The sequence below is a fragment of the Budorcas taxicolor genome, chromosome 9 (genome assembly GCF_023091745.1).
Source record: "Budorcas taxicolor isolate Tak-1 chromosome 9, Takin1.1, whole genome shotgun sequence".
Classification (NCBI taxonomy): Eukaryota; Metazoa; Chordata; class Mammalia; order Artiodactyla; family Bovidae; genus Budorcas; species Budorcas taxicolor.
Genome location: NC_068918.1, coordinates 91,950,543 through 91,958,324, shown reverse-complemented (window position 1 = coordinate 91,958,324; position 7,782 = coordinate 91,950,543). Strand labels below are relative to the sequence as shown.

The 7,782-nt window shown below is 43.3% G+C and overlaps 1 non-coding gene across 1 annotated transcript; it reads left to right on the top strand.

Annotated features, from left to right (window-relative positions):
• Positions 1–6,967: 6,967 nt before the first annotated feature.
• On the top strand, positions 6,968–7,071 carry LOC128053629 (U6 spliceosomal RNA). The gene has a single exon (XR_008199946.1). It is a non-coding gene; the product is annotated as a U6 spliceosomal RNA (small nuclear RNA).
• Positions 7,072–7,782: the final 711 nt, after the last annotated feature.

The following is a 7,782-nucleotide window of genomic DNA, read 5'->3' as shown; positions in this document are numbered from 1 at the left end:
CACTATTGGTCTCAAAATGGCCCTGAGGAGAACAGTAAAGAATTTAAAACCTCATTTGATAGATGAAAAACCTGTAGAGAAGGAGATTAGACTTCTAGTGTCTTTCCAGATCCAACATCATCATGCTATGAATTTAAATAAAATCTCCAGTTTCATATAGTGTGTATATGCCAAAGTCTCCCAGCATTAAATCTTCCTCTTGTGACCCTGTGTATGCACACAGATTAAGGCCATTTTAAATGGAGTGTTTTGCTGACTAATCTTCAGACTTTTAATTTTGATGAACTATATGCTACAAACATTTAACCTGTAGCATACACCCAAAGCCTGATTAGTCTTGATAGCTTATGTAATTCATGGCATGCATTTCTCAGTGAAATAAAATTCTTTTTTTTTTTTTCAGTTTCTCTCAGAGGAATTTTATTATTTGAATGAAATTCACAAACTGACCTCCAAGGGAAAATTAAAAAAAAAAATTATACTCTTACTTTATTCCTTGTTTGTTCGTATACCTTCAGAATTGGTTTGAAAGCGAAAGTGTTACTGGTCAGTCATGTCTGACTCTTTGTGACCCCATGCACTGTAGCCCACCAGGCTCCTCTGTCCATGGAATTCTCCAAGCAAGAATACCAGAGTGGGTTGCTTTTCCTTCTCCAGGGGATCTTCCTGACCCAGGGATGGAACCCAGGTCTCCTGCATCAGCAGGCAGATTCTTTACCATCTGAGCCACCAGGGAAGCCTGTGTGTTTTGATCACTGGGAGATTCGAGATGTGCACGGCCCTCCGGGGACTTAGGAGCGTGACAGACGTGGCTTGGATTTCCAGCTCCACTGCTCCTTGCCTGTGCCCTGGTGAGCACGCCCTTCTGCTGAGTGTGAGCAAGTGAAATTTCATGTGAAAGAGGACAATGAAGGCTCACTGTTTTCACTGGATATGGCACGTTGTAAGCAGAGGGACTCAGAGATCATTGTATACTAGATAGAAAGCGCTCACCCCCACCTCCTGAGAAGGCGAAGAAGAAAGAATGCACATGGAGAAGTGGACGAAGGAGAAACTGAGATGCTTCTGGAGTGAATCTCAAGGCTTGTCACTGCCGTCCAGGTGAGAGGTCCACAGCCTCCCCCGCTGGGCACTCTGAACTGCCACGGCTGGTGTGACCGTGGCTCTGGTCAAGTCTGCTTTGAAGTCATAGCTGTGTGTTTATCTCCTCGGCTGGACTGTACGTATCCAGAGAGAGGAGGGTGAGGGCCTGATCATTCACTTCGTTGTCTAAAGCAGAGGGTGATGTGCCCGGGTTCATGTTTTGTTTATATCAAATCAAGAGGAGTTATTATATATTATGTTAATTCAAGTAAAATGACTGTCCAAACTAAGCTTCTGGGTGCAAAATATAGATTTATTTGTTTTCGAACAAATTTTATGAAAGGGTTCGTAAGACCAATGGGCTTTGTTGTTTTACCTGCAAAGGTGTGACATAATGTTACCTGATTTATCAGCGTGCTCAGCAGGAGGAAAGGCCCTGAACTTTGTTATATACCAGACTTCACAAGTGTCTTGCCTCACCTGGTGTTGCTCTGGCATGAATATGAATAAAAACAAACACTTTACCACTTGTGTCATAGTTATAAACCAGCTGTGCAGAATTAAGTCAAAGGAATCCACCTTCCGTTTTTCACAGATAATGGTAAATGTAGTAGGAAACTGGTCGTATTTGCTTTCTATCACAGCATTGGTCATGTTTGGAAATAGATTTCCGTAAAGTTCATCCAACCTCAAGATGAGGTTAATCTGGTACAATTATCTGACATAACGCTGTAATTAATTCTTTACCACTCAAAAAATTGGAGGGAAATATATTTGATTAAATTTATAAATTTGTGCTCTAACACCCACATAAGAAATCATCTTGGAATCCCTAGGTTTAGAAAAGAGTGTAATGCCCTGAGAACTGTAATTTCAGCACCAACAATTGGTTGCTAAATGTGACAAGATTGTAATCAACAGTCCTCAGAGGAAATTTTTAACAGCTTTAAGAGTTTCATTAGAGCCTCAGCTTCTCTTAATTTATATATCAGCATCTTTTTGTCTAGACCATACTCACTTTATGTCATTTAACATTACAATCAGTGAATTAAACGAAGTGCAAAAATGTGTAAGGTGGGTGATATTTATAGGCCAGTGAGTTTACAGATGGGGTTGGTGTGCCTACTGGGTACAAAGATCCGGCTCCTGTGTGACTGAGTGTGGTAGGGAGGGCAGTGAATGTCCTTCCTGTTCTGTTTACTACAAAGAAACTGTTTACTAGAAAAAGCATCTGGATTCTATTACTTCTTAATTCACCGTAGATCATGGATGGAGTCCGGAACCACTTACTATGTAAGCGGCATTACAGTATGGGCAGGAAGTAAGGGTGACAAAAAAGCCTCCCCAGAGTTGAGAGGTTCACATTCAACATCCCTCCTAGAAAATTCTCTTGGATCTTAATTCACACCCCGAAGTATCAGTTCAGTTCAGTTCAGTTCAGTCGCTCAGTCGTGTCTGACTTTTGTGACCCCAGGAATCGCAGCACGCCAGGCCTCCCTGTCCATCACCAACTCCTGGAGTTCACTCAGACTCACGTCCATCGAGTCAGTGATGCCATCCAGCCATCTCATCCTCTGTCGTCCCCTTCTCCTGCCCCCAATCCCTCCCAGCATCAGAGTCTTTTCCAATGAGTCACCTCTTCGCATGAGGTGGCCAAAGTACTGGAGTTTCAGCTTTAGCATCATTCCTTCCAAAGAAATCCCAGGGCTGATCTCCTTCAGAATGGACTGGTTGGATCTCCTTGCAGTCCAAGGGAGTCTCAAGAGTCTTCTCCAACACCACAGTTCAAAAGCATCAATTCTTCAGTGCTCAGCTTTCTTCACAGTCCAACTCTCACATCCATACATGAGTACTGGAAAAACCATAGCCTTTACTAGATGGACATTTGTTGGCAAAGTAATGTCTCTGCTTTTGAATATGCTATCTAGGTTGGTCATAACTTTTCTTCCATGGAGTAAGCGTATCAGTTACCTTGAAGCAAATAAAAAGCAATACAGTGTTTTCAAGTTAAGAAGTCACGAATTGGGGATGACATCATTTCCTACCAAACACTTAAATATTTTTGAAGCGTACTTTCCTAGCTCAAGGTTCAGAAGAAGTGATAGAATGCATGAAATCATCAGCCCTTCATACTAGAAGTCTGTCTCAGCCAGAGCAAGAAAGCCCTTGTATCTTTGTCCTCCTGTCCTGCCCAACAGAGGCCCAGTTCTAGTCCCTACAGTGCAAGGCAACACATTTTATTTTTGAATAGCTCAATAGAAAGTTCTTTATAATGAGTCAATCTCTCTCTCCATATAATTCTTTTAATCTTCTACATTTAAAAATGTCTAATTGCTGGTTTGTATGGCATTCTTAATTTCTAAGACTACAGATGTTGCGGTTAGTTGCTCAGTCGTGTCTGACTCTTTTGCAACCCCGTGGACTGTAGCCCGCCAGGCTCCTCTGTCCATGGGCTTCTCCAGGCAAGAATACTGGAGTGGGTTGCCACACCCTCCTCCAGGCGATCTTCCCAACCCAGGGACTGAAACCAGGTCTCCCGCTTTGCAAGCAGATTCTTTATCGTCTGAGCCACCAGGGAAGCCCGTGACTACAGATGGTCCCCAGTTTATCATGGTTTGGCTTTCATTTTTCAGCTTTACAATCCTGTGGAAGTGATGCGTGTCCAGTAGAAACGGTACTCCCAGTTTTGAATCGTGATCTTTTCCAGGCAAGGGACCTGTGGTTTGCTCCTCTCTCCTGATGCCGGGCAGTGGCAGTGAGCTACAGCTCCTGGTCAGCCACGAGATCCCAAGGCTAAAAGGCCAATACGCTTCCAACTGTTCTGTTTTTCACTTTCAGAACTGTATTCAATAAATTTCACAAACTATTCAACACTTTTTATAAAACAGGCTTTGTGTTAGATGATTAAGCCCAACTGTAAGCTAATGTACGTGTTCTGAGTATGTTTAAAGCCAGCTAGGCTAAGCCGTGGTGTTCAGTAGGCTAGGTGTATTAAATATATTTTAGATTTAATAGTATTGTCCACTGATGATGGGTTTATGGGGAAAGCCCCGTTGTAAGTTGAGGAAGAGAGACGTTCCAGGAGATGGTACATGCTCTCCCTGTGATTTCTCTTTGCCAGTTTCAAGGCTCTGCATGAACACAGCCAGTGGCCTCCTTAGACCCTGGGACTGAGAACAGTCGTGCTTCAGTAGCCAGGCCAAAGCAGGGGATTTGTTGGTGTGCTCTTCCATTTTTTGAGCCTGGACTTGCTTTCGTTCATCCTAGATTAGTATCACAACTCCCTGCCTCTTACCAGTCACGTCAGGTCATCGGCTGAAATTCTGTGATGGAGCCAAGGGCTGCCTCTCCTGAGGACACTCACTTCCACTATATACTCTCGTGAGCTCAGTGTCTTGAGATCTCAACTGTTAGTTTAGTTCAGTTCAGTTTGGTGGCTCAGTCGTGACTGACTCTTTGCAACCCCATGAATCGCCGCACGCCAGGCCTCCCTGTCCATCACGAACTCCCGGAGTTTACTCAAACTCACATGGCATTTGCATTATTTGGTCCATGTAAATATTCCTCATAGCTGAGCTAAATAGGGTACCTGAATTCCATTTTTTAATCTTGTATAACTTATTTTTCCTTTGCTTAGAATTAACCTTGTTTTTTGTGTGTGCTTTATTTTTTAGCTATATCTTAGTTTGATTTCTTTTCCCCAGATGCTCTAACAAATTTGTCACAGCTAACAAGCCAGTTTCCAAATTTATCCCAAACACGTTTAGAGCACTCCACCAGCCCCGTGGTCTGTTCCCGTGGAGCACTCTCCCGGCACCTTCAGCTCTGGCCCACTGGAAGGGCCACATCTGTTGCACACTGTGGTCCTGGGAGCTGCTTTCATCAGCAACTTGGGCTGTGCCCGGGAACCCCCTCTACCTCGTGTTTCTCTTTTTGTTGGTTTGTGCCGTCACTTTGTCAGAACCCATTATCTAGTACCTTGCTGACAAAGGGTACCTGGAGTAAACATTGTGAGACTGTGTATGTCTACAGATTCTTTTTTCCTCCTTCCATTATATTTCCAATGGATACAGAATTCCAGGTTGAAAACCTGTTTTCATCTGAGTTCTGGACGCTTTGCTCTGCTGTCTTCTAGTGTCTGGTGAAGCTCTTGAGAAAGAGAACACCGTTCTCCCTCCTCCCCTTTGTCTGCGGCCTCTCCTTCTCTGGGAGCTCTGGCTTGCTGTTCTGGATCTCTGCTGATGATAGACTTTAAAATGTCACCCTTAGTCCCTGTCCATGCGTAATGCCACTTACACACTGACATCATAAGTGGTTCCAGACTCCATCCACACAAGCAATAGGATTGCTTTTTAATTCACTGTAGACCGTGGATGGTGTCTGGAACTCTGGGGAGGCATTTTTGGACTCTTTGTCTTGTTCCAGGCATGTGATAGGTCAGACAGTTCAGAGACTTACTGGAGAAGGAAATGGAAACCCACTCCAGTATTCCTGCCTGGAGAATTCCAGGGACAGAGGAGCCTGGTGGACTGCAGTCCACGGGGTCACACAGAGTCGGTGTCTGTGTGACTGAACGACAAGAGCAGAGACTTATATGCTTCAGTCCTGGGTTATTGTCCTTATTATTTCTTCTGGTTTTTTTTTTTTCCTGTGTTGAATTAATCTTTCTATTTTTTTTTATCTTTTCTCTTCTTTAGTTATTTTTGTATTTTTGTTCTACTTTCGAGAGTTTTTCAGTGTTTTCCCTGAAATTCTCCACTGATTTTTACAGTTTTTAATGTTCTATTTTTCCAAGAACTCTTTACTGTTCTCCAGTTGTTCATTTTACAGCATTCCTTTTACCGTGACTGTAATATATTTTCTTCTGTCTCTGAGAGTATTATGGTGTTAAGAATTTTTTCCCTCCTTGTGGTCTTTCTAAGGTTCTTCTAACTGCTCATGATTTTAGCTTCAGTCTTCCATGTTGGAAACCTTCCTTGACTATTGCATTATTCTTCATCATCCTTCCTACTTAAGAATGACACCTGAAAAGCAAATTGGCAGCTCCAGTGAAGTGACAGGGATGTCAGAGATCGTGGTCTGGTGAGCTCTCTGTAGAGTGACTGCACGGGTGACCTCGCGTGTCAGTGCCGGAAGGTCTTGTCTCTGGCGTGGTCCGTTCTGGGGAAGAGCCCTCCTGTCTCCTGTCAGGGCAGGGTGGGCGCAGGAGTAGACACTGGAAGCGCAGGTTCCAGCAGCCGCTTGGGAAGGGGCAGTTGGGGCAGTGGTGGGGCGCCTTACATTCAGAAATGCTGCTTCTTACTGTGTTCCTGTCGGTCTAGAGCCTCAGCTCTGCCCTCCTCTGTGTGTAGCGTTTTCCATCCTCTCCCCAGTGTGTCTGACTTCAGAGTCTCTCTGCTTTAGTTTGTCCCAAGAATAAATCCTTTGCTGCTTCTAGGGATGGGGGAAAGTGTCTGCAGGTCTGGACTCTCGAAGTAAGGCTTTCAAACCGACCCCCTTGTATGAATCAATATCTAATTTCTTTGAAATGTCTTCATCACGGCTTCCATCTGTAAATTATGGAGAATTGATAAGAGGACCTAAAAATCTTGCTGTGTTCCTGTTGGTGTGTCACTGAGAGTGGGAAAGACATTGCCATAAGCCTGGAGAGTAATTATAAAACATATGCGAGTCAGGGTCAGAACCTTAAGGAAATGCTTCACTGCGAGTGCAAGAGGCAAAGTGGGGCTTAAACAGTGACAGTTAAAGCATCTGGTGGAGCCAGGATAAATACATTGAATCCTCAAGTTAGACAGTGAGAGCGTTTATTACTGTTAAGTGTATCATAAACAGTCTTATTTTCATATACTTATGTTAATGCATTTCTTCCAAGGATTTTGTTTCAGTGCTTGGTTTGGCAGAACGTGTACTAAAATTGGAACTTAGAGAAGAATAGCACGGCTTATGTGCAAGGATGGCAAGTAAATTTCTGCTATATTTCACATTTTCAAAAAATTAACTCAAAATTTACCAAGGGCCTAACCATATATCAGTTTTCATTCCAATCCCAAAGAAAGGCAATGCCAAAGAATGCTCAGACTACCGCACAATTGCACTCATCTCACATGCTAGTAAAGTAATGCTCAAAATTCTCCAAGCCAGGCTTCAGCAATACATGAACCGTGAACTTCCAGATGTTCAAGCTGGTTTTAGAAAAGGCAGAGGAACTAGGGATTAAATTGCCAACATCCGTTGGATCATGGAAAAAGCAAGAGAGTTCCAGAAAAACGTCTATTTCTGCTTTATTGACTATGCCAAAGCCTTTGACTGTGTGGATCACAATAAACTGTGGAAAATTCTGAAAGAGATGGGAATACCAGACCACCTGACCTGCCTCTTGAGAAACCTATATGCAGGTCAGGAAGCAACAGTTAGCCTGGACATGGAACAACAGACTGGTTCCAAATAGGGAAAGGAGTACGTCAAGGCTGTATATTGTCACCCTGCTTATTTAACTTTTATGTAGAGTACATCATGAGAAACGCTGGACTGCAAGAAACACAAGCTGGAATCAAGATTGCCGGGAGAAATATCAATAACCTCAGATATGCAGATGACACCACCTTATGGCAGAAAGTGAAGAGGAACTAAAAAGCCTCTTGATGAAAGTGAAAGAGAAGAGTGAAAACGTTGGCTTAAAGCTCAACATTCAGAAAATGA